Below are 25,527 nucleotides of genomic sequence, written 5' to 3'. Positions count from 1 at the left end.
TCAAAATAAAGCCCAAGCCTTTTTAGATGTGCCGTTAAAGGTTCCAGGAGAAGGGAAAGAGCTTGCAGAAGGGCCCAGCTGTTCCAGTGCCTTTTCTCCTGTGTATCCAGCTCTCCCTTAATTCAGCCCCTAAGAGAGCGAGTACCTGCTGTGCACGAAGGTGCAGTGATTTCCTTCTGCAGCCTCTGGGAGAGCCAGTGCAGCGTATCTGTTGTGCAGGATGCAAAGGACAGGGTTGCCATTGTTCATTGGATTCACAGCCACACGATTCTGGTCTGTCATCACTCCAGACTCTTCCTTTAGATCTTGTTTGTCTGAGCACTTGGAACAAATATTTACTCCTTTGTTTCTTTATTTGTACAATTATGAGTGAAATATTTCTTGCTCTGCATCCTTTTCCAGTGTTTGTAAAGTCACTGAAAAATGCTACATTTTTACTGACAAGGTAAAGATATTTTTCAGGAAATAGTGTTGATGATGTCTATTGTTTTATTCTCTATGTTAAAGTTGATCTTCAGTGCGCATTTTGGGTAAGTAGAGTGTTACTTGGCAAATGTTATACCAAGGAGTGGGGTCAGCATTATGGTTTAGAACATTGAATTTTTCACCAGAATTTAAGCAAAATTTGAAAATATTTTCCTCTGATTCAGCCCAGAGTCCTGCCAGGGACACTCTTAGCCAGTGAACACCATGTGGGTGGTACTAGATGGCCACTGTGGTGTCTTTTGTGTTCCCAGTCAATGATACCTGCAGTTGCCTGTCCCTGCACCATCCTGTCACCCATCACTGGTTAGAGCAGGCTAAAAGCTGGCCCAAGGGCAAAAGAAGAGCACCAGGAATTCCACCTTTAACTTGGTTTCTAGTATGTTGCTTTTTTACTTGCATTGTCCTTAAGCTAAAACAAGAATACTGCTGGAGATTTGTGCCTCCAAGAGAAACAGAAAGAAAAAACCAATGCAAATACTGAAAAGAGGGAGCAGCAGAGAGCTGGTGAGCAGAGAGCTCCCCGTTCCCATGCAGAACCTCTGAACTGGTGCTGCAGATCTGCAAGAAAGCACCACTCAGCCCTTGGTGCTGATACAGACAACAATGAAACTAAAGCGCCCCAAACATTCATAACCAGCCTCTGTCTGTCCCTGAAAAAACCCCAATCTCGTGTTCTTTGTCCCCTGAACTATAGTCACCTTGCATTACACGGTAGGAAATGACTGGCCAGGCTGTGCATTGCCGCTGGCACTAATCACAGAAGATGAATATGAACTGACCAATGGTGTTTATAACCTTGTTTTACAATGTCAGGCAGCGGGCTGGAGTCTCTCTCCCTTTCACCCATATCATTCCAGTGGCTTCAGTGCAGTAATTTCAGACTTACCCCAGCACCAGTGAAGTCAGACTCAAACAGAAAAGTGCTTTTAGGACAGAAAAATCCAACTACACTTTTGAAGAGTAAAAAGAATGAGAAGTATCAGAACCCTGAGTCAGAAGTATCATAAACAGTGAATTTCTCTGCTTTGCAGCTCAGGTGTACCCATGAAAACAGCACAGTGCATACCAGAGTGAGAGGGTCTGGCCTTTGAAGCAGATCCCCTTGCCAACATTAAGTAAAACATGTTCCCTCCCTGTATATTTTCATGAACTTGAAAAATCACAGTAAATACAGTTTATATAGGTAACAAACATGAAAATATATCTCTGGTGGTAGAGAACCTTTTATCTTGGGTCACCAGTGCCCTGTTGGCACTGTAACATATTTATTTTTTTTGCATTCAGTGACCTTTGATATCAGTAACTACTGAGGCTGCCAATCTGCCCATGGGCTCTTCCATGCCAGTCTTTATCTGCTTTGTACGCTGGGCAGTCTGGAATTGAACTCTGCCTGTTTGTGAAGAGGTGGGCAGGGGAGGGAGCAAACCCTCTGGGGACTCTGCCCTGTCCTGTGTGCCTGCATGGTCTGTGTGTGCCTGAGTGCATGGCACTGATTCTGAGCCCCTGACACTCAGCTAATGCACACCAACGTCTGTGTGCATCTATTCAAGGGCTCTGTAGTTTCTTTCTCTTATACAACATAAAGAGTGGTATTTGCATGGCTGTTGGATTTAAAGGGCAGCCTTCAGCTGGGCTACACCATATCCAGTATTCTGGTGTCCACTTTGGATGGAAAAGAGTCTTTTTGTAGTCCTTGTCATTATCTTCTCTGCCACACTAATTAAAAACACTGCTGTGACCTGTCCAAAACCAGAGTGCTCCCTGGGTTTGTACTTTACCCTGGGCAGTGCCAGCTTTTGGGGAGTTTGCACTGCCCAGTCGCTTTACCACAGTTCCATTTTTTTCAGCTAAATTCCCAGGTGGAGAGGCACGTGTCACCCCAATCCAGCTGTCCCAGCAACAACAGGACATGGCTCATGTTCATCTAGAACATGTTCTCACTCACTGAGAAAATGGCAAGCTAGGAGAGAAGAAAATGTGCTTTTTAATTAGACCTCCACCAACTAAATCAAGCTAAAATTATGTCTGCCCTTTGCTTAAGTGCCACTGCTTGAGAAACAATCTCATTATGTGTGGTAACACGTAAGCTTAAAAGCATTCAGCTAAAACCAATCCTTCTGCTGTCCCCTGGTCACCAACTGGCAACACAGCTCCACTCTGACACCACTCTGGCAACCTGTAGAGTTTGCCCTCTATTACATTTTGCTTCTATAAGCACAGCTATTATTGGAACTGCTTACTTGACCATATTGCATGCTTTACCTCCATCTGACAATAATTCATTCTTCCAGCGTGCAACATTAATTACTTATGCATACTATACACACTGCCTCTCTAAGTACATACACATGAAGAAAGCAAAAAAATTTTATGTACAGCTGAATTTGGTGGTGGTTTTCCTACTATTTTTACCTAATGTGAGGTCAGGAAGAGATTTTTATGACCTGAAAGTCATCACCAGAAATACTCAGAAATGCAGCATATCAACAAATACTGGCTGGCTCTGTGGGTTATTACAGAAAACACAAAATATACCTCTGTGTTTCTATGCTTCCCAATAAAGAATAGAAGGAAAATTTTAATATATATTTATGGATGCATGTGTGTACACACACATATGTACTTATATGTAAACAAAAAAACCAAACCAAACCAAACATTTTCTTCCTTAAAGAGAATCTACTTTTCTTTATCCTTCTGCATAAAGTTCTGCATAGTTAATAGAGAAAATGATATATGCACACAACAGTCCCTCTTATCCTAAATCAAGAACCCAAAAGAGGCAGGATTACCCTCCACTCTCAGGGAATCTTCCTCTTTTCAGTGCCTGCAGAAGAAGCCCTCGATTATATTAGCTTGAAGAAGATGCTTAATTTTCAATTGTTAATTGTAAAGTGCACCCCAAATGTATGTTTGTTTTCATATGGAACTGCATCCCATTTCCATCACTTTCACCATCTTCAGCCACAGTACTCTGATGCTGTTAATGATGGTGCCTCTTGACTCTTTTATCAGAACATTTCTTTGCCATTCTCCATCTTAAATGACAAGAGATCATTAGAGTGAATATTAAACAAGTTCAATCTCAAATTACTAGAAATCTCTATCCCAATAGCAATCTATTGGCATCTCTCCTTCAGTACAAATTCTTACACATTTTACTGCTCTTGTACTAATCCCCATCTTCTCCATCTTAATGAATAACTTCCCATGTGGCATCATATCAAATGCTTGACTAAAATCCATATAGATTACATCTACTGCATTTCCCCTTGCTTAGACAATCAGTTATCTCTGCAAAGATAAAGTGTCCAGGACACTCTGCAAAATCAGCATTGTGGTTGCATTTTATCCTTTTTATCTTCTCTTGGCATCTTTTACATATATATATATAAATATGTGTATATATATATATGTTAAATATATTTTTCTGCAAAACTCTCCGGAAAGTCTGAGGTGGTCTCAAAGCCACTCAGTGGCTTCTTAGAAAGCTTTCTAATCCTTTTAAAAATAAAAGTATTATATCTACTATTTTCAAATCATGCAAGAACAACCTCCAACTCAAAGATTTATTTCAAGTGGTTGCTATCAATCTGGTACTAGTTCCTTTGAAGTTCTGGGATGAAAATTACTGGTCTCCCTCACTGGAAAATGTTAAGATATTTTAGATTTGCTTTCACTTTTATTGTGATAATTTCCATTGTCTTCCCCTCATTCCAACTAATCAATGTTAATTTTACTCTCTTCTTCAAATCCACTGTTTCTCTTAAAAGCTATGGCAAAACTTCATTTAGATCTTGGGTACAAAAGTATTTTTAATATTTTCCTTGTCCACTCTTCAAAGTAGCACCAGTTCTTTTCTTGTTCCCTGTTTATACATGGCTGAAAAAAAGTTTCTTTTTTGTTTTAATGTCCTTTGACATCTATTTGAGACTTATTTTCAGCAGTCTCTCTTTACTCTGAACACTCACAGGTGGTGGGTTTGTTCATCACTTGTTTCCTTACTCTTCTTACTCTCCCACAGCCCAGTGGAGTGATGCTGTTGTACAGGCTATGTTAACTAGCAGGGTAGACACAGCTTAACACAGATGTCTTGGAGATAGGTACAGAGTGAACATATTTGCAAAGAAATTCACAGGCTAACAGAAATCAAAGATCTTGTTATAATGGAAGGAGTGTTTTTATCTGATTAGAGTTGCAAAACCCCTTGCCTCAGCCTGGCCTATGCCAGAACATCTTGCAAAAAGCTTCAGGTTCTAGCAACAAAAATAGTGCAAGTTTCTTCTCTTCCAAGGAAATGAAAACTGCTATCAGAATGAACATAGGCAGAAGTGGACAAAATGGTACCTTGTACAAGCACTAAACCACTAGCCTAGGTTTTCAAACTGCTTCCTTCTGTTGTGGTTTTTGTTTGTTTTTGTTACTGGGTTCTAAGCTCATGATTTTGAGCAGAACTCTCACAAGGCAAAACAGTGCAGAGCTGAGGGAACCTGTGACCAGCCACAGCATAAAACTTTGCGGCACCTTTGTGGCAATTTTTGATCCTAAGGATTCAGGTTACATTTACTGTTTCTGATTTTCCCTCATTACAAATGAATTTCCAAAAATATTTTCTTTCCATTTTCAGATGTGGAAAAATTACTTGTCAAATTTGTGTTCTATCAAGTTCTGCATTAGTAAAACCAGGAACAGGTAGGATAAATTAAGATATAATTACACAAAGGTCATAATGTAATGCTCTGTGCATCATCCACTGACTGCAGTCAAAGACCAGAAGTAGCAGAGTGGGGAGCCCAACTAATCCAGTGAATGATGAAGGAGTTTTACTGAGGATGTACACTCAATCACAGCACACTTGCAGGTAAGAGAGAATTTTCCAAATCCATCTTAGCATAAAATTGGAATCTCCTCCCTGGGCACTTGTGAGTCTGTTGGACAAGACCTGCCAGACACATATGTCTGACTGTAGAGGAATATTTCTATTTCTTTCTTCATTTCATGAGCTATCCCCAGCTGCTCTGATACTGTTCAGGCAGAGTTTCCTGGGTCATTGCAATGCCTTGCACGATGCCTCTTTCAGTACCAGACCGACATTCTGGCCCCCAGCATTTTTCGTGGAGCTGCCAGGACTACCCCACTGCAGAGACAACGAGTGCAAATCTCTGCTAGGAAACTCTGTCTCAATTTATTTTTAGAGGTAAAACATTATCTATTCTTGAGGAGCAGGCTGGTTACCCCCTGCTCTGACCTTGCTTTCAGTCATAAACCCTAAACTGGCATTTCCTGCACTGCATATTTTGCTTCGTTCCTTCAATTGCAGTTTTTTGCTTTTCATGGGAGCTTTTCTGCCCAGCTTTACCCATCGTTGCTACTGTAAACAACAGTTCGCCTGCTAGATGGCACTGGCCATCCACCAGCGCCGGGACCGAAGGCAGGTGGCACTGAAGAGCCGTGAGGGCACATGGCCACCCTTTGGTCGTTATTCTGTTTACTTTCTGCAATGGCATTTTCTTTGCTCAGATTACTTCACTCCTCACCCACAGCACTCGCTTGCCTCCACAATAATTCTACCCATGTCTTCTTCCTGCTCTAGCATGAGTATAAACTTGCTGTTAGCACTGCTACAAAGGGCTGGAGCTTCTTCTGAGCCCATCAGTTTGTTAAAAACTGAAATTAAACCAAACACCTGAAGTTCCTCTGGGTTTCAGTCACTGACTTGAGTCTAAGTATTTTGCAAACAATAACTTATATGGGGGGGGGGGGGGGGGGGGAATACAATTAATTAAACTTGTCTGCTTGAAAACAGCATTACAGAGCTATTGTGAATAGATACTAAGGACTAAAATACAAGAATGGTGTGCAATCTGCTTGTTCTTTGGATTCTGTTCTAAATTCTTTGTATATTGTTAGGGCAAAAATCTGTTTGTCATAGCTACCTTGGATGTGTTGCATTCAATGTACTCATTAACACACCAAGGAGGAAGCTGGAGCTTTCAACTGTGTCTGCAGAGCACCCAGCACAATTCATGCTGCCACCCTCTCCATGCTCTTTTCAGAAAAGTGCTAAAAACCTCAGAGTCAAACAAATCTAGAAAACAAAGTTAATGACAAGTGTCCAGCTGGAAATAGAAGAAGAGCCTCTTTCTTCAAAACATTCACAAGCCCAAATCATCCTCCAGAACATGCCCATTGTGCCACAGTGTCTGCAAGCAGTGCCACCATCACCCTTCTAATCCAGCCTTTCATCTGAGCATGCAGCTCTCTGCACCTGAGCAACCCGTTTGCTTTCACACACAGGGGCACGTTTCACCAGTGCCAGATGTGCCCACAGTGGGTGTGATTTCTCAGAACTTGAGGGTGTACCCTCTGTTTGGATGGCAAATTCCCTGGCTGTGGTTGCTTGGAGACATTACAGGTATCATGGTATCTGCCTTGCGTGCCTGTAGATGTTTTCCAGGTAGGTGTGGCCATACTTCAACTTGGCTCATCAGATTCTCCACAGATGTCCCTGGTTCTAGTGACAGTGCCAGGTCTAACTTTCTCATTAGTTCTTTTCCAACCTTATAATTATCACCTATATATGAAGCTGAATGCAGCGCTGTATCATACCATATCATTTCCAGGTGCCAGACACCTAATTTCTATCTTTTTTTTTTCTCCTCTCTACTGAAAATGTGTCCATCTCTCAGTTTCCTGAGGGATGCTGCAAACTGATCATTCCCAAACCTAGAGAAGATTCAAACACAAGTAAAGCTTTTTAGACTAAACCTTGTGCTCACATTTTAGGATGTTTCTGTCCATCTTCCCAACCTTCTTTCTCCCCTTCACTCTCAAAAGTTAACACCTGCCTAGCAAAGTTGGCAGACAGGCTGAAATGCTCGTGCCTCAAGCCATTCCTGTGAAAAACTTGGCACCTTTGTTCAAATGTCTGATGAAAGCGGGTTTGAACAAAGATGTTGGTTTGTGAACTGGCAGGGGCACACAGATTGTGCTGGGGTGGAAAACTTCAGCGGAAGGAAGGAAGATGAGGGCAGATGGTGGCATTGTTGAGGTCTTGAAATGCCACACAAAGATTCACAAAAGTGGCTCTTTCTAAACCCAAATGTCTAAACTTATCTGAAAAAATATCTATGATGCATGTAGCCCCTGTTTAGATAGTGCAAGGACTTCTGTGTATTTGCCTACCAATTCCTCTGGCACAGCATGAAACAAATGGCGTGAAACACCTCCCTGGCTATTTGCAAGGCCACTTAGCTTTAAAATACAGCTCAGAGCAGCACCACCGATCTTAAATTAACTTTCCTGGTGGGGGAAGAGTCTTGAATTGATCCTTATCTACTTCACTGGGTCTTGTGCTGACAGTCAGGTTTGCTGTTCTCACCACTGTTAGTGTTCTGCTCTTTATTGGGTGTACTGTGAACAAACCACCAGTCCAGACCCTTCTGATATGGCTGTTGTGATTTGCCTTATCTTTATTTGCTCCTCAAGCCACTTTGGTAAAGCTGAAGAAACCATGTCCTGCAAAAACTTTGAACTCTGGATGAGCAACTAGAAAATATCTTTATTATCAGGGATGGAGAGCTTAGGCTGCAGCTGGGATCCAGCTGAAGGGCATGCAGACTGCAGGGATCTGCACAGGAAGTGGCTGAGAGAGTCACTGGCATTGTGGCTATTAGGGAATTATTAGACATGTGTTAAACGTAGGCTTAGCTTCACTAATGAATCACCTTGCTGAGGCTACAGAGAATTTTGGTTATGGGTGGCTGTGAGGGCACAGAAGGAAAGGAAATATCATCTCATACTTGGAGCTAATACAGTGATTCCTACATGGGATAGTGGAAGTACTCCTGTGCACGATTACAATAAAAACCTTTATGTGCATTTCTCCAGTTATTAGAGATTAATTAGCTATAGATGGGAGAGAGTGCTACAAAGGGGTAATTCAGATTTCTGCACAGTTGTACTTTGTGACAATGGTCAGTAAGATTAAGATGTAAAACGTCAAGTGAACTTAACATTTTACAAAGTAATAGGTTGAGTTTGCAGGCTGGGCACACTCTTAGTGTAAGCATCTGAGTAGCCCTTCTTACTCAGTGTGATCACTGATGTGCTTTAAGTTAAGCATGAATGGAAATTTTGCAGGACTAGGGATGCATAACACAAATAACTCTTCCCTCCAATATACTTCCATAGGTAAATAACTTTAAAAAAAAATGCACAAACCAAAACTTCAGATTCTGTGGGTGCAAAGGCCATGTCTGTATCTGTGCCCTGAATAATGCAAAATGCAGTGACAGTCCTTAACACACAGATATGAGTGACAAAAAACTAATATGCAAATAGTGCTATGCGTGATGTTTCCAAAATTTGTGTGTAAAACTAATTTCAGATTCCAACACATGTACAAGCTACAATCTATATAATTTCTCTTAGCACGCACTTAAGAGCTCATCAGTGATGGGAGAAATAATCTTAATAAATGCCTTTTTCATTGCTCAAAACCTGGGAGGGAGCAGCAGTATTTGGGTTGCCGGGAGGCAGTGGTCAGGCTCCGGGCTGGGTTTCGGGGTGTGGGTGGCAGGGAAGGGGGGCGGCTCGGGGTGGGGGAAGCCCTGGTCCCTCGGTGGGAATTACTCAGATCCCCGTCCCTTTCCCAGCCCCGCCGCGGCAACATTTATTGCAAAAGCAGGAAATTGCTTATTACTAAACTAGCTGGCAAGGGAGCAGAGCCGATGCTGTTCCACACTGGCACAGTACTTGCTTAGCTGCTGCTTTCCCTGCCTCTCCTTGTTCCGCTCTTTCTTCTTCTTCTTTTCCCTCTTTCTCTCCTCTCTCCCTCGCTCTCTCCTCTTCTTTTTTTCATTTTGGCTTCTATTCAAATGTGGGTCAGGGGTGAGCGGCTCCCAACGTCACAAGCTTGCAAGATGGCGCTGGGAGGAAGGCTGTGAGATGAGGAACAGGCTGGTATAAACCGAGAGGACAGGAGAGGGAGAGGAGGAGAGGGGAAAGGGAAGAAAAGCTGCTGCTCCAGATGCAATAAGAAGGTAACGCGGCGGGGCGCGGGCGGGGGCGCGGGTCCCGCGGGGCGGTCGGGCGCTGCCGGGCTCCGCGGTGCAGCCCAGCCCCGCTCCCCCGCTCTTTATTTGCAGCCCCGGTGATTTGCCCATCTGCACGGGTCCGCTCGGGAGAGTCGCCGGGGTGGCGGGGGTGTCCCCTTGTTCCCTGCCCTGCATCAGCCGTGCCCGGCACCGGCGGTACTTCCATTGAAAAAACCCGAGATGGTTTCTCTGTTCTTGCCCCCCTCTCTCCGTGCCCCGGGCCCCCTCCCCTCGCTCTCCGGGCGCGCTGCCCCGTTGCTTCGGGGGCCGGGGCGTGCATCGGTGTGCTGGCCACCGTGCCTGTCTGGAGCTTGCAAATGTTGGTTATTTGGTTGAAGCGGCTGGAAACTTTCCCCTCCTCCCGTGCCATTTGTGTGTGTGCGCACGGGTGTGCGCTGCCCCTTCCCCGGCGGCAGTGGGGTCGGGGCGGGGGGCCGCAGCTGCTGCCCGCCGGGGCCGGCCGGCGTGGGGCTGACCGGCGGGGCGCGCAGGCAGCCCGGAGCAGCCGCCTGCTCCCCATCCACACTCGTCCCTTCAAGTGAGCCGTATTGTATTTTATTTGATTTTATTTTTGCCCCGAAAGGAGGGAGAGGAGCCCCGGGGTGCCGGGGGGCGTGTTTGTGCCGGGGATCTGGCCGCATTGTGGAGGAGAGGGCAGGAAAGGGGCTCCCGGGACTTGCATCGCCTCCTTCCCGCCCCCCGCGGTCCATCCGCCGGGCTGCGAGGCGACGAGCCAGGCCGGCATCCCCCAACCCCAGCGCCGGCCCCAGCCCCACCGAGCACCCCCTGCCCTACCGGGACCGCGGTGAACTTTTGCCCTGGCTCCCCCCTTCCCCGCCGCCCCCCTCGGCCGCTCGGGATCGCGGAGGGAAGGACCCGCCGGCCCCGCTCGCTCTGCCCGTCGCTGCGGGTCTCTGGCTTTTGTTACGGCCCCATCTCGGACGCAATGGACGGAGCAGGATCGCGCACCCTCCCGCGGCCAGGGGCTCCCCGGACCCTGCCCGCCGGCTTTGTGCCCCGCAGGAAATGCACGTTCCCCGGCCGCGCCAGCCAGCGTAGAGCTGTCCACCCGGTTAAAAAAAAAAAAAAAAAAAAAAAAAAAAAAATTAAAAAAATTTGTACGTCCAGGCTGGCAATATTACTGCCGAGGAGCTCGCCATCGCAATTGAGGGAACCGAGAGGGCTGGTTGCTGCCCGGTCCCGGGAGCACGGCGCCGCGGAGCCGGACCGGGCTCTGCATCTCCCGGCGCGCCGGTGCCGGTGCCAGCTCGGCGGCGGGGGAGCCGGGCTTTTTGTGTTTTTTTCTGGTTGCATTTAAAAGCAAAGCAAAGCCGGGGAGGGGAGTGGGGGCGGGGGAGGCTGCGTGCCGGCCCCCTGCGCGGTGCGCGGCCCGGGGAGCCCCGCGGTGCCCGCAGCGCCCAGCCCGTGCCCGGCCCCTTTGGTACGGGGCGAGAGCCGCGGGGAAGTCAATTATTGACTTCTGCTTGGCCGGGTCCCAGGTGGAAGTGGGCACGGCGGCGGCGGGCGGCTCTCGGCGCGCCCCCCGTTATCGGGGCCGCCAGCCGCGCTCCTCCCGGGGGCTCCGCGGCCGCCGGACACCGCGCCCGGCCCCGCCGCCGCCCGGAGAACGCCAGTGTACACACGGGGTCTGGGCACTCGAATCTTCTGCTGCGAAATCCGCATCCTCTGAGAACTCGGGTGGCCTGGGCGCTTCCAGAGACGGGTAACCTGGCGTTAGAATCTGCGAGTGGGGCGGGGGTATGCACACCTTTACACAGAATTAGTGAATTATACATGGAACCCAGTGCTTTAGCAGACGGTTACCGAAATCACTCAGAGTATTACTTAGATGTTAGAATAAATCTGAGAGAGCAGCCAGAAACCAGTTAAGAGCATCAGAATTACATTCTGCTAATGAACTGTCCTTTGACCAAAACTGGTTTAAATTTGTTGCGGAATGCTGTTTATATTTGAATAGCTCCCATGTTTTTCCAGAAATTAAGGGGAAAACAATATGCAATAGTCACTTTCATTAGAAAATGTCAGAACTATGAGCAGATGTTTGCTATGCTTGATAAATACAGTGTATAAACAACTAATATTTCATGATGACTTATTGCTATTTTTTATTACTCAGAACTATTGTATATACTACAGTGGCTCTGGAGAGAAAGCTGTAAATGACTCCTTAAGATTTCACAGCAAATCTACATGAGGAAAATGACATATGGAAAGAAAATTGACTTATTTCCACAACTGCAAATGGCCTCCTTTTTGCGCCTTTTCATTAGCAATCTAATTCTAAAAGCATTAGGAGCAATTATTTGCAGTGGTGCCTGACATTCTAGGTCTAATTATTTAAATCAGTTTAACTTTTGATGGTTGACCCATTAGGTCAAATCTGTGTGCCCTTTGTTATATTTATTAAAAAAAAAGAAAAAAAGAGGAGGGGAGGGGGGAGTCTTCAAACTTGACACCTACTACTGACATATCATTTTAGCTCTGGAGGAGATCAGCATTAAGAATAAGCAACCTCTTACATTTGTTACTTTCCATTCTAACGTGGGTAAGGACACCCTGTGCAAGTGCCTTGTTCTTTGACATCTAAAATCCATTGCTTAATCACGACAGACTTGTGGGGCTGCAGGAGTGTAAGCAGGAGGAATGGGAGAGTATGAGGATATGGCAGGTTTTCCTTATGTCATGCTTCCTAATCTACGTGAAATGCAGATGAGACACACACATAAAAGGGATGATTTTTCAGTATTTGAGGGTACTAGCTTCTTCCAAGGATCTGGGAGAGCTCTAAATCTTTAATGCATAAGGAAATAGCTCACGTTAGTATTCACGTACGTTTCTGGGTGGAATGACTTATGGATGTGTAGATAGTAATAAGTATTGCAAGATGCTTGAAGCACTTGGTATCACGTGATGAGCTGTAGTGTCAGTGCTGAATTGTTTGGCAGAAGCCGATGTGTGACAAGGGGTGGGGGGAGAGAGGAGAGAAAGAGAAGGTGAGAGGCCTTGTTCCAGAAGGGTACATGTCCAATTTATTTTGATTAGTTGTTTAAAATAACTAGAGAACAACATAATGCTAAGCAGTTTGGCTGTGTAATGGGTTTAAACTCTCTAGAACAGCCACCACAGCCCAAAATTGGTGATCACAGCATGAAATTTGAAGTTGTGAACAGCAGATCTTGCACTGAGAGTTGTCGTTTTCTAGCATCTTTACAGCCCATAGTAATTAAGAGCTGCCAAACATAAAGTGTACGTTGTGCATTCCTTTGACCTTGCAGAAAATAGTATGTGGCTATTCTTTGAGCTCCTGCTGCCTTCTTTGATGATAGATGTAGGGAAATGGGATGATGTTTGAAAACCGAGGTGCATTTGCCTCCCTATCAGAACTGTTTGTGCTGACTGCAGCATTTAACCCTGTCATCCAGTCTGATGAACATATCTCAGCTTGACAGCCAGAGGTATTGGTAGGAAGAGGTTGCCATGTTTTCTCTGCAGAAAACCAGGTTTCCCATATCCTAACCAAATCTGACTGATGAAGTGCACGAACAACACTGCAGCTTCTGCCAACAGACAGGGAAGAACATTGCCACAAAGTGACATTTCAGTGCTGCAGCAAATGTGGTGCTGGAGTGGAAGAAAGCAGAATCACATTTGTGCCATAGCCATTATATTGGCTGTATTGTGACAGGCGAAGCTCATTGGGAAGGGCCCATTTCAGCATCAGCAGCATGCCTTCCCTGCTGGGCTTGGAGAAAAATTAACAGGGCTCAGCTGTGGCATTGCAACAACAGAGTGTCAAGCCAACCATAAGCAGGAGAATATATTTAAAAAAAAATAAAGATGACTTCTTTGGATTGGTGTGTATTGAACACCAGTGACCGAGCCATTAGGCCTTCTTATATTGGTTTTTGTCTTGCTGTACAATCAGGAGCAAGGACAATGCCTTGCAACAGGGATTTCACTCTGCTGTGCAGTAGCTCGTTGGCAAAGAAAATGCATTGGTTTGTTCAGGTCTCCTGCAATCAGCAGTGACAGTGTGCTTACTTCTCTCAAAAGCAGCAGGACAATGTTAAAAAGATGTTCCTGAGCGTTGTATTTTCTTGTTCAGTTAGCATCTCCAGGTTGCAGCTGGTTTTAAGCTGGGTTTCTTTCCTTGAAGCATACGTGTATTGTGCTAGCTGTCCAAACTTGTAAGTTACTCACGCTTGTTTGTAATTCCTGGAAAGAAAATTCACCCTCCAGTGCTGGCTCCCACAAAACAAGGAAGAAATGAAACAGTGAGGTCAATCCTGAATTTTAAGCTGATACAAAATGAGTTGCTACAATAGCTGTAAAGGATGAGGCTCAACACATCAATAGCTGTACCTGCTGTAAGTGACAGGTGGGAGAAATTCTGTTCTTTTCATCTGTGTTTGGATGATGGCCCAGTGCTGGCCACAAACTGCAATCCAGGATTAATCCTCACATAGTGTTTTCTTTCTATGTATCAGATTTCTCATTTTGTTAATAAGCACAGCCTAGCATGCACTTCAAGTCAGCTGTTCTGGAGTGGAAGCAACAGGGTTTTGCTTTATTGAAATGATGGCTCTCATGCTTTCCTAGAGCCCGTATTGTTTGACCAGGGTAGGGCGGACTGTGATCCTTGTAATCACAAATCCTAAACAGGGATTCTAGTTACTGATTTTACTTAATGGAAAGGGGTGGGGAATGGAGTTTATCCAGGATTACATATGTATTATATCTCATTTTCGGATGTGCACCCTGCGGATTTGAAGGGGCTAAAGATTGATCTTCTCAACTGAAAACCTCAGGCGGGCGTTTGGAAATGGACCAATTGTTGGAAGCTTCCTTCACTTACTCTCTCTAATGGAGAAAAGACAAACTGAGCTGTCCTGCAGAAACTGTCAGAAGACAAGCACTGACAGCTAAGCTGGGAGAAGAAGGCTCTGAGTCTTCAACTGGCAATAAGAAGAGTTTAAAGAAGTGCAGGGATTGGTTTCCTGCTCAAAACAGTCACTAGGGTATCCTCCCAATAAAAGCATCCCTGAAAACAGGGCAAACTTCTTGCTTCTGTTGCTAGGTGTTCTGAGAGATCGGTGCAGGAGTTAGGAACAACCCCTCTTGTTGTTCCAGCTTTAGATACTGGATGGAAAAATGTGCCAGTGTTGTCCTTGCCCAGGTTCTGGATGTGAGGTAGGAAACATTTCATGTCAGTACGCTGGCCTGAGGCATTTGCTGTCCTTCAGTCCCCTGGGTAAAGGAAGAGGGGATGGCTTTCCATAATACATCAGTTTGCCCTATCCACTCCCTTCCCCCACTGAACCAAACACTGCAAGATAAAATTGTCTTCAAATCGGTCCTTTGCCATGAGTGCACAAAGAGACACACGATGGAGTGACTGGGGAGGGGCCTCATGGTAAACAACCTGACTGCTCTTCATGCTGGGCTAGTCCCATTCACGCCTGCACCCGTTTAGGGTGACAGGGGTGTACAGCAGATTCCTGCCCCTAAATGTGTGCTCATTTCCTGTTGTATAAAGAGCCATTCAGTGAGGGGATTCAGTTTTCTAGGAGTCACATAAAGACACTGCCATGTAGTGGCAGTAGACACTGCCATGCACTCACTGCATTTCCATCTGCTGTCAAGATGCCACCAGCCAGCTTGACAGTTTGAAAATCTTTTCTCCTGTTCGATAAAGAACAGAATAGAGTAATTTGCATTGCCAGTTTTAACTGAGAATTGAAATCAGCCAAAAAGAAACCTTATTTTAAAGCATGCTTGTTTCTATGTGGTAGTTACTCTCCAGCAGAAAGACTGGATCTTGCTGGTCTGTACCTATTAAAACATGTTGATGTGCAACTAAGATAACTTTAAAGTAAATTTCGTGTTAAGCAAAAGGACAGAGTTAACACATTCAGGCTATGATTCAACATGCAAATCAGAAACAAAATTAATTTAGTATGTTATTTTTTCTGAGAAGTGACTCAAGAAACTTCTTATATAGCATTAAATTCAATGAAATGTTAAACCTGAAGATTTTGAAGTATTAAATAAAAATATTTGTAAAATACTTTCTTATCAAAATACTTTCTGATGACCTCTTGAGGTCCCTTCCTGTATGACTTACTCTGTGATTTTTATTCAGCTCCAAATTAAACGCAAAGCAAAGGAAGTGTTCTTTGAGCAAAAGTGAACGGATTATTTTCTATTTTTGTTGCTCTTTTCTGAGTAGGGAACTAGCAGATACTAGTTTCTAACACCTAGTTTTCATTTGGAGGGAAGTCAGCTTTCCTGCCCTTCTGCCCCTCCTCAAATCTCAGTTGCTTTCTGCAGTCTGAAAGAAGTGGTTATTGAACTGCCCTGAAAAAACAGCCTCGCTGTCCAAAGGGTTAGCTGATTGCCCAGAGTGGATGAAGCAGTGAAGTAGTGGCTTTTTCTGTGGAGGGACAAATTGTCCTCAAAACTTCACTAGGAAAGACATACAATTGAAGAATGCTTTTTTAAAACAAGACCTGTTTAAAAGAAGGTTTGAAATTGTGACAGTGTATAGTGAGACTTGAACTTGTGCTGTTTTTATTTAGTGTTGTTTCCCCTATCCATGGAAGGGTGAGGTGCTTTGTTATTCCTGATTTCTGTTTACCCTTATAAAGTATCCAGAACAGTCCTCTTGTGGAACTTTTTGCATCAAACTCAAGGCCTTGAAAAAAGCTCTGTTCTTTTCTAGGCAGCTCAAATGTTCTTTGATAATGTGATATTAATGACATGATTATGCCCAGTCTTCAAACAAAAACATGGATGTCCTTCTAGGCAGGGAAAATACCTACCAAAGTTGTAGATGGCAAGGAATCCACTAAAAATTATAAATTTGTGTGCACAGCTATGAAGTGTACATAGCCAGAACCACAGTACTGGAATGCTTGATAAAGGGAATTTTGGCATGAGAGTGAGAGTTGTCTTGAAATTCTTCAGATGTCAGCAGAGTGATGTCTGGCTGAGTGTTTTTTAAAAGTAATGTAAATTATGACTTGAAAAGTTTTACCCAGAAATCTTGGTTATAAACGTTTGCTTTTATTAATTGATGCAGTGGTTGATTATTTGCCCCCATTTAATTCTTCTGGGTGAGCTTGTGGTCCAAGGAACTCTGCTTCAATCCCTGATTTAAACTTTCCATGCTATGGTCATGAAGGAAGTTAAGCAAGTTGAATTTTCTTCATCTTTAAATTATGGAGAATATGATGTCCTTGGTTTGTTTTTTGTATTTATCTTATAAATGCTCATCATATTTAAAAGCTTGTATAATGGGACCCTGACCTTACCAACAGTTTGTAAATGCTGTCATCATACACATCATTCTAATAAAGCTTCAAAATGGTAAAGTTGCCAAAGGACTAATGCTTTAGGATTATGCAAAACCCATGATGGGGAGGGAGGCTAGAGAAGAAGTCTCTCTAGTCCTTCAGAAATGCTACATTTCTTAGTCTCCACTGTACCTTATCAAACAAGGCTTTCAAAATTGTAATGAAAATTGAAACACGCCAGCTATAAAAATAACTCTCTTTTTGCTACAGCACTGAAAATATTAATGAGACTATATTCCCCTGCAGTGAGCACTGGGAGTTTTTGGAAGGTCTGTTCTGCACTGTCAGTCTCTTCCTGAAAATAAGTAAATGCCTCTGAATAATTCCCTTCAGGATGCAGCAAGCAGCAGTTTGTATTTGTGTGTCTTCTCTCCCCGGTTGCATGGTGCAACGCCAGCGCGCGGCGTGACGCAACAGTCTTGGAAATTCTTGGAAAAGCACTTCCGTTTGCTCTAGGTAGAAATTGTGTTGGCAGCAAAACTGACTCTGCTGTTTACAAGCTGGCAGCATTCTTAAATGAACTCCAAGAAAAGCAGTTTAATGTATGCGGTTCTGCATATCCATCCAAATGCAGAGGTGTTTGAGACTGTTGGCCTGTTATTATGGGTGGTGCCTTGGAGAAGGAATGTCTTGAGTATTTGCCCAAGTGTGGACCTCTTTTTAGCAGCTGTAGTCAGCTGGTTTATTCCAGTCAGGCTGGGTCTCCCAGTTTCTGGTTGCTGCTTGTAAGGTGATGGGTTTAATTGTTGTATTGATATTCCTCAGCTCCTGAGTGAGGGAAAAAGTGACCTGAGTGCGGAGAGAGGACCATCAGCATCATTCTGACAATCTCTATTTTGGTGGCTAAAACAGAACTGAGTATGAGAATTTGTTTGCCACTGATAGATTGTTTGAATCTGGAAAAATAATTTCATGTGTCTGTACCTCTTCACCTCTGCCTGTGTAAAGCCATAGTATTTTGAAGATGGGCTGAATTTCCATTAGCATTTAATGAACAGAAAATAACAATAGTAACTGCTATTTTCTAATAACAGTTAATTGTGCAAGAGGATTTCAAGCTGAATGCTGTACTAATAATTCAGAGTCTTGTAAGTGGAACCAAATGCAGAGAAAACTAGTACTTTTGATAGAGCTGTAGGACTTGAAGTCATGCACAGAGGGGTAACTAACCACAGAGGACAGTCATGGAAAGAAAATAGATTCTAAGGGTCCTCCTGAAACACTGATCATTGGAGTATGGAATTAAAATATTTGCCTATCCAGAAAAGACATCCTTTCAACTCAAAGATCTCGTAATGCTTTCATAATTAGTAATCTATGACTTACAATTGTGTCTCTGGCATATTCATGTAACCTTTTCTGAGATGTTTATATGGCTTTCTGAAAGCTGCAGAAGAGTTCTTCCTTAACGGAAGAGAAGCCATGGCCACAGCCCAGCAAACCAGCTTCCACTCCCATTAGAGGCAAATGACTGATTAAGCACCTCAGTTTCTCTGTTTCACTTGTAATAAATAAAACCTCCTTCTCCTTTCCAAATTTTGAGAGTTCATATGAAGTGGGACCTTTGCTGCATGACACCAACTATTCCATTTCAAAAGACTTATCAGTTTTCTGCCTATTGCCCAGAACATCTAATACCATATGCCAGAGTCTTGGGATGTTCCCTATCCTTTAACTGGTTGGACAAGAAAGGGGGAAAGGAGTGCAAGTGAGTTCAAGAAAGTTTCCATGTGCATCTGCACTGCCATTATTCAGAACATTTGCCTATTTGTGCTGACTTCCTCTGTGGTTACACATGGACTCCTGCTACCTCTGTGTTTATCTAAAACAGCTTGGGTTGTACCCTCTCCAAAACCTGAAAAAACCAAAGCACCCTCCCTAAAACTTCCTGGAGCAAAAGCAAAGCACATGCCCTTTTGAGGTGGAGGAGAAGTCACTGCATTTCAATGGCTTTGGCCATCAGAAGTGGTGACTGGGAGGGTATCTGATAGCATTAGTGCTGTAGATTGACTGGCTGGGGTCACATTTTTGTTAGTGAGAAGGTAGCAGCTGTCCTTTGAGGCATGCAGGATGCAGCATTTCAGGGGAACTTGCAATTTTTTTTTCCCCCAAAGAACTGCTCCATGCTGTGCCAGGCTGCTGTCCCCTGCCTCCTCTGTGTCTTGGCAGGGGGAAAGGGGCTGGGTGGCCATCAGGAATGCTTCTGATGGCACAGAGGAAACAAGTCTGCCTCTGCTAAACGTACACATTACTGGAGACTAACCAGTCAAGTTTGTTCCTTTAATTTTAACTTCAGGGAAGGAAGGATGGCAGCATCTCAAGTGAAGCCCATGTAGTGTCAGAGTGTGGGATTTCTGTAACTCAGTGCTTGTTGTACTGTATTTTAAGAAAAAGCTTGAAATTAGAGAAGTGGAAAGATAGTATGAACATGGTGGTTTTGTCATGAAGTAAAAATATAAACCATGCAAACTGGCTGTTGGTCAGATCACAGTCTTCAGGGAAAAATGTCTTTAATAGATGTCACTGTAAGGCTAACGCTGCACTTGGCACCAAAAATTAGATTTAATGCTATAAATGGAGATAAAGCCCATTGCAGCTGACAATATACTTCCAGACCATGTCCCCAGCTAAAGAGCTTGCAGTGCAAGGCCCAAATAGGTGCTGTATAGATAACTGGCTGGGGGGTTCAGATTCTGCAAATGCTTACTCAGGCACTTTGCTTGAACTCGGTGTGACTGCTGGAGTAAGAGCTTGCACAGTCCAGCCCAAGGAGTGGGGCTGGAGCCTTAAAGCTGTTGGGTAAAACAGAGCTGCTTGGGGGGTTTATTTATTTTCCAAGTGCCTGGTGAGGCAGGCTCTAAGTAGAAGTCCGCTTCCGACCCTGACTTGCATGCCTGTTTATTTGCTGTAATCACCTGTAACCTAAAATTGCAAAACTCCTGTGGATACACTAATGATGCCTTTGTAAAGTTCCCCTCGCAAAAATTCATCTGGATTTTAAAAGCACATGCTTCTTTCAAAACACTTAGCTGTAAAGTTCAGTCCTGCCAGCCTGGTGGGCTGAGAACATTTTGGAAAAGGTCAGAGGGCTGCATTGAATGCTATGAGTCCAATTTCCCTGGATGATTTGTTGCCTCTTTGAAGGGAGTGCAGCACCTGCAAATCCCCTTCTGGGGATTCCCTTAAAATGTGGGGAAGCCTCCAACAGGTGTGTGGAGCTGGCATGGCCTTGGCCCAAGGTGGGAGAGGTGTGGCTGGGACACGTCTGAGCCTGCACTTGGGCTGGAGCAGGGAATCAAAGAGGCTCTAAGTGGTGGCTGTTCTCAGCTCCTCTCATTCCCCTGAGCCCAGGGAAGGGATGCTAACCAGCCAGAATTCAGAAGCTGTTCTCCGTGGTTCTGCAGCCTGCTTGGAAGTAGCAGTGGGCAAGGGAGTTGCAGCTGCTTGTCCCCGCTCTGAGAGGCAGCGGGCTGGCTGCCGGGGCAGATGCTGACTAATTGTATCAGGAAAGAAGTGGGAGGCGATATAGCTGATTCAGATCCCTGCTTTAAAAACCCAGAGCCTGGCTGAGTGAATGCCTGATTAATGTATTTTCTTCTCAGATTCATTTGCTTTGAGGTCACAGTTCAGAGGCTCAAGAGAAAACAGGCAAGACGTTACGAGCTCGCTGGATGTGTCACACACTCGCTGCCTAAGTGCTCTCCGTGTAAATGCTCTGACACAGGGAAGCCCCAGATACACTGTGGTGTCAGAGAAGGCTCTGGCTGGCAAGTCTGCTTGGGTAGGGCTTTGAGTCTTTATTTGTCCTAGGAGGCAGTTGCCTGGCTGGTATTAAGAAGTTATTCTTTCTGATGGGTCATTGGATCTTCTTTGTAAGATCTTTCTGGCTTTTTTTGAACTTAAGGTTTACAAGGCATTTCTTTTGCTTTCATTGAACAGTGTAAGCACTTCATCTGAGTAGGAAAGAAAAGCATGGTTATTCATAGTAAGTCAGTCTCTACAGTGAATAACTGAACAAAAAAAAGTCCAACTGGAAGAGTACATTAATGCTGCTAAGGACAACAGACTTAAATTCTGTTCATCCCCAGAAGTCATAGAGAAAAATATGTTTTCTCTGTCCTGCTTCTTGTCAGTGGATTTGTCAGAAAGAAATCTACCTCCTTCCCAATCTAGTTTGCAGAGTGTATTTGCTCTTCAAGAACAAGTCAGCACAGTAATCCTGTTTCACGTTAACTGTTATGAAATATGGTGTTAACATTTTAGCCCCATACTGGCAGGAAATGGGATTTAAGATTTTTTTTTTCTTTGAGTAGAAAAGAGTTCAGGAGCAGGATTTAAAAATAAAAGATCCTTACAATCCTCTCTCTGAGTCAATTTCCATAGCTTAATCTTTCAATTCATCTCATTTGCCTATTATGCAATTTGGCTTATGATTTTAACTATGATTGTCTTTAAATATAAGTTGACACTTCAGATCGCTATGCTGGCTTCAACTCCTAGTCCATAGTGTCTGCTTATTGAAATTTATGCTTTGGTTATCTAACCTGTGGGATTCTTCTTCCCCAGTTGTGCACATACTTGCTTTTTCTAACCATTCCTACATATTTGCTGTACTATTGTAATGTCCTTGTTCCCTGGGCTGTGTTTATTCCTATCTGTTTTCTCTGTCTCTTTCCACACAAATTTTACACCATGCTTTGGGCTGTCCTTCATAAATACAACAGTAATTTCTTCACTGTAAGCTACTGCAGAACTTCAGAGAGCCACCAGATAGTTGCAAGTTACATCCATGCAAGTGTTGGTGTGGCATCTGTTTGTGCATGGAGACTCTCTTTAGAACAGCATTTGTCTTTCAAAACTCTCTGCAAATGCTCTTATTATAATACTTCAAGGTCACTTGCCACAAATATTTTTTTTTCCTGATTTGTATGAAACTGAAATCCCAGTAAATGAAATATCACTGCAGATGCATTTAGGAACAGGGAAAATTAGGAACTTCCACTGTTAATTGCAGGAAGATCTGGCTGTTCTCTTGACAATGGCCTTCAGCTTCCCTTAGTATACTTTTAAATATTTGATTAATTCTTCTGGAGCAGAAGAGTCATATGACAGAGTTTTAAGGAATAATTCAAAAGAAACAGACTTCAGTGTATTGCTGCTTTGTCTTGCCAAATACCAGTGGTTAGATTGAAGCCCCTGATTGTACAATTCCCACTTACTCTTGACATCAAACCTCCAGCCTAAGTCAAAGTCTTGCTTTCTAGAACTGCATGTCCTTACATCTAAGGGAAACTTGTGACTGATGGAAGGTTTGATATCAAATGCTCTCAAATCCCACTGAAATCAGTAAGCTGAGGGTGCTGATTGCTAAGATCAGGCCCAAGATCAAAAATGCAATTTAGAGATCATATCCCTCCTGCAGCTGGGTCACAGAGCCTTGGAGAGATGCAGTAGATAGTTTCTTTCCCTGCCAGGGACAGTCCTGAGCCCTCTCATTAAACTGTTCATTATTTGTTATACACATATGTGCATTCTTTCTCTGTTTAAAATATACATGTATGATACCAGACATGAGTGTTTCTGTGTGCAGTAGCTGTCAAGGTACACTTGACATTCAGTTACAACAGGAAAAAATGGGTTTTGGTACTTAGTGCTGAATAGCAGAGGCCAACTCATCAAGTTTTTTCTGTTGCAAAAATGCTAGGTCTGAATTTCTTGAACAGTGTGTCTCTAATGCCCCAGAGACATGACAGCACATGTGAAGCACATAAAGGGGAAGACACAGGACATGAATTTTTCTACAGGTTTTAACAAAGCCAGAATCTTCCATGCCCTCTGTTCTGCCACACAGAACAAAAGCCCCAGGGGTTTTGTTTCTAAAGTCATTTGAGAACTGCCAGCATGAAGTGAAAGCCCCAAGGGTTTCTCCAGTCATTGAAGGGGCACCCACCACCTATAAATGTGAAAATGCAACTGAGCTGCACTTTGAAAGTGAGAGGGCAGTGGCCTGGCACAGTCACTGTGGGAGTCACTGAATTAGCAAGACTGACACAGTGTGGAACACCTGAACTCATGCTTAAACAAGTAATTTGTTTAAGCAGTATGTGACTTACTGCATGCTGCTGGTTTGTGGGCCCCACATCCTTAATGTTCCCCTCCCATCTTCCCTGTACCTGGGCCCAAGTCAGCTCCCCTTTAGGGGTGCTTGATGTGGCACAAAACCTGCTGGAAAATCCTGAAGTCAGGCTTCATTTCAGACCTGAGCATGTAAGATGCCTGGCTCTAACAAGAAACCTGAGCTTTCCTCCGCTGATTTTTAGGTGGGACTGCCACCATGGTGTCTGGAGGTGGGGGCTACATGGCTCTGTGAGCACAGGGCTGGTCCCAGCGCGGGCTCCAGGAGCAGATGTGCAGCCTTGGCAGGGAGCAGCTCTTTCCCGGAGACCTCGGCTGCAGCTCCCCCTGAGTGAGCAGGGCTGAGGCACCAAGCCAGGAGCGAAGGGCAGCCTGGGCAGTGCCAGGGCTTGCAGAAGAGCACTGTGGGCAGCGCTGGGGCACTCAGGAAGGCAGCATGGGCAATGTTGGGGTTCTTGCTTCAGCCCCGGGCTGCCTGAATTCCCGGCAGGCAGAGCTGCTGCGTGGCCGCTGTCACGGACAGTTGCACCTGATGTGTGGGAGTTACTTGGCACATGGTGGATGTAGTTTCCCATTGATTTTTGGTGGAATTGATTTATAGAGCTATTTAATGGAATTGATTCTTTTTACAACTTTTTTCCCCTCTTAAAGACCAATTGTTTTTCTTGAGTGATGGCTGCAGGTTTGTGTTTATGTATTAATATGCTCGTGCACCCACAGTCCCAACTGTGTTCTCTCTACTCAAACTGCAAAAGAAAGTCTGAATCTCAAATGCCATCTTAAATTTTAATATTGTGTTTGATGTATGACCTGGGATAAATTAAACGTGCTAGCACTTGCAAGATGAAATCCTAGTGGTGGGTATAACCACAAAGCAGTGTTCTATTAAGCCAAGGACTGTCGAGAATGTCTGTTGTGGTTGTGTCTGGGTTACGAGTGGCTCCCTTTGGTTTAGTGTAGGTGGATATTTTTATTCTGCCTGGCTTGTGAACAAGGGGATGAAACTTCAGAATTTACCTACAAGAGGAGTAAGGCTCTGCTGACGTTTCCTTTACAAGCCCATAGGTTGGAACCACATTTTTATCCTAAACCTGGTATTTTTATTGTATTTTAATGTATTTTATTGATTGTTACTCCAAAGTGGTTTGTATTAAGGAAACATTATATATTATACCTGGAGTAGTACTGTGAGAAATTGTGAATATCATAATTCTCTGTTACTGTTTGTACTTTGCAGGTCAGGTCTGTCAGTAAGCTTAAGTGGCAAATTTGTGTTGTGGTTTTGGGATTCTTTCTTATTCCCTTCCTTTCTGTCTTTCCTCTTTCAAGAGCACTGAAATAAACAGGATCCTTACTCTGGATGGGACTGAGCAGATATGCCACCCAGATTTCCAGATCAGAGAGATTTTAAATGTGTGTGCTGAGGGCTTAGGGTCCAGCTAACAACTGCCTGTCAGGATACCACAAAATAATCTCTGAACTAGCCAGCACCCAAGTCGTAGAATAAATTAGTAATCCAAAAGTACCTCCTTGAACGGCAAAGTGAAACAAACATCAACTGTCACCGTTGTTGCGTGTGATCCCTGTGTGAAATTTAGCTAAGCAATTTGGCAGCTGTATGCAGCACTAACTGGATCTTCCAAGTGGTCTGATGTGAGCCCAGTACATTTGGGTAACCTAATTATCACCAGAAGTGATCAGAAGTGAAAAGGATAAGAGACAGCAGCAGTCAACATCCTATTTGAATAGAAAAGCTCTGAACTTCATCACTGCTTATGAAAACTTCCACCCCTGGCCAGCTGCAATCTGGAGCCATCTAAAAACTGCTGAGAATCCAGCAGGGCTCACTCCTGTGCATCTACCTTACACTGTGTTTAACAGGATGGCCAAGAATAATATCATTAGGATGCTGAGTGTGCAGCTGCTGCAGGAGTGGGCTGTCCATGTGAACAGAGATTAGCAGGAAAACTGTAGATGGTAGATGTGTGATGCAGAGCAGATAATAGCAGAGTATCCAGTTGTCTTGTATCTGCAACTCCAAATACCACGCACCATTAATTTTGGAAAAGGACTCCAAATGTAAGCAAATTGCTTTGACCCAGATTTTAAACTGGTAAAGGAACCTGAATTCACAGGCAAGGCAATATGGGCCCTTTTGCAAAACATGGTATTTAAATGTGGCTTGCTTAGAGAAACTTCCAACAACAATCAACCTTCACCCTGTGCCCCAGAGGACCACCAGGACTTTATTCAATGTCAGAGTGATCCTAAATTCTTTGAGAGAGAAAACTGTATCCTTGCTTTGTAAATGAAACTGCAGCAGTTGAATTATACTGTAGTTTTACAGAGGTGTTTTATATACCACAGCCACATTGTAAACTAGATTTTGTTTGCTTGGAATCATCCTAGTGATTTGTAGTCTGTCTCTGGCA

General features: G+C 44.1%; 1 protein-coding gene across 1 annotated transcript in view; it reads left to right on the top strand.

Annotated features, from left to right (window-relative positions):
- Positions 1 to 10,714: 10,714 nt before the first annotated feature.
- Positions 10,715 to 25,527, top strand: part of HIC2 (HIC ZBTB transcriptional repressor 2) — a 71,104-nt gene continuing 56,291 nt past the window's right edge. Inside the window, exon 1 of the mRNA XM_041488630.1 lies at positions 10,715 to 11,307. The gene's annotated coding sequence lies outside the window, so the exon portion shown is untranslated. The remainder of the gene's footprint in view (positions 11,308 to 25,527) is intronic.

This window comes from Pyrgilauda ruficollis, unplaced genomic scaffold, assembly GCF_017590135.1.
Source record: "Pyrgilauda ruficollis isolate IOZ18807 unplaced genomic scaffold, ASM1759013v1 scaffold9, whole genome shotgun sequence".
Classification (NCBI taxonomy): domain Eukaryota; kingdom Metazoa; phylum Chordata; class Aves; order Passeriformes; family Passeridae; genus Pyrgilauda; species Pyrgilauda ruficollis.
Note: the sequence above shows the minus strand (reverse complement) of the source record. Positions and strands in the feature narration are given on the sequence as shown.